This window comes from Vombatus ursinus, unplaced genomic scaffold (genome assembly GCF_900497805.2).
Source record: "Vombatus ursinus unplaced genomic scaffold, bare-nosed wombat genome assembly UNPS02014782.1, whole genome shotgun sequence".
NCBI classification, from domain to species: domain Eukaryota; kingdom Metazoa; phylum Chordata; class Mammalia; order Diprotodontia; family Vombatidae; genus Vombatus; species Vombatus ursinus.
The window spans coordinates 4,469,254-4,470,890 of NW_020954560.1; the positions used below are offsets into that span (position 1 = coordinate 4,469,254).

At 45.0% G+C, this 1,637-nt stretch overlaps 1 protein-coding gene across 3 annotated transcripts in view; it reads left to right on the top strand.

Moving 5' to 3' along the window:
* The window catches only part of IGSF3 (immunoglobulin superfamily member 3), a 133,013-nt gene that overhangs the window by 109,957 nt on the left and 21,419 nt on the right, over window positions 1-1,637 (top strand). The gene's annotated exons all lie outside the window — the stretch shown is intronic.

A 1,637-nucleotide genomic window follows, 5' to 3' on the forward strand; every position in this document is an offset into this window, starting at 1 on the left:
ACACACACACAACAGTTGTGACTGTCAAACCATTTTTGGTCCTCTGAAAGTAACTGACCCTTTTGGGAATGAAGCTTGGACGGTGGGCAGCCCTGTGTGCTAACTAACCAGCCTGAGCCAGAAAAAAAAAAAAAATCAGCTGTTCTCTCCAAGTGTGCTCTTCTAGTTTTGTTTCAGCTGCACCTGGCACTGAAATTCCATTCTTCCCTAAAAATCAAGGGCTTGGCCAGCAGAGGATGCTGGAGCCCCATTAGAACACAGCTTTCTGTGCTCGCAGGGCTGGCCCCTGGCACACGCTCGCTATGGGGCAGCCTATAATCAGTAGTTTTTCCTTCTTTCCTGTCCCAACCACAAGAGAGATTTGGTCCCTACTTGTGTAAGGCTTAGCATGAAGAAAGAATGGAAACCTACTGACTTTGTTAGCAGTGACTATTTACCAGGCACAGAGGTAGCCATTAGGGCCTGCTTGTAAGAAAGAACCCACTGTGGTAATGGTTGTATGTGATGGCGATTTCTAGGAATCTTAAAATTATTTGCATATGTGCCTTAAGGCAAATAAAGTTTTTCAGCTACAAACCCTAGCAAAGAATTCCCTTTAGGTGTAGCTTGCATCGTATTACCCTCACAGGGCCTAGCGAATAAAACAGTTCTTTCCTTTTAATCCAGGGATCCCACAGCTGGGCACCTACACCAAAGAGGTCAATGATAGAAAGGCCCCGTGATACACCATAATATTTATAGCAGCTTCTTTTGTAGCAGCAAAGAAGTGGAAACAAAGCAGATGCCCATTGATGGGGGAATAGCTCAGTAAATTGTTATATATGAATGTAATGGAAGATTATTGTGCTGTGACACCTAGCCAAGAAACATGGTGGAGTTAAATGAACTGATGCGAAACGAAGTGAGCAGAACCAGTGAAACAAGATACAAGACGATTCCAATGATATAAACGGATTGAGTCTGAGGACCTGGTATAAATCCCTGTCTGGCCTAAACACCTGTTGAGGTATTGTTGTTGTTCGGTTGTGTTAACTCTTTGTGACCCCATTTGGGGTTTTCTTGGCAAAGATACTGGAATGGTTTGCCATTTCCTTCTCCAGCTCATTTTACAGATGAGGAAACTGAGGCCAGTAGAGTTGAGTGACTTGTCCATAGTTACACAGCTAGTAAGTGTCTGAGGCCAGATTCCTATTGAGTTGCCTCTAGGCAAATTATTTAGTCTCCCTGGGCCTTAGTTTCCTTTTCTGAAAAACAAGGAGATTGAGGCAGATCTCCAGTCTCACCTTTAAGCTCTAAATCTTTGGTCCGATGAGCACACTCCTATGAGAATCCATCTCGTCACACATTAGTCCATCATCTCTGGTGTCAGCTCTTCCTTCTTTTCCCGGCAACCCAGGAACAGATGGCGGAGGGGAGGAAGAAACAAAGATCTCTCGATGGTGCAACTGTTCTTCCTTCTGCTTGCTCCTTCCCCATTCACCCACCTGACTATTTTCCTTGGGATAGCCCTGACCTGGTTTTCTCTGATCACCCACCGTCTGTCTGTCATGTTGTAGGACCAGAGATTTAGAGCTGGAAGACCATGCAGAGGCCAGCTGGTCTAATGTCCTCATTTTACAGCTGAAGAACTCAGGTGC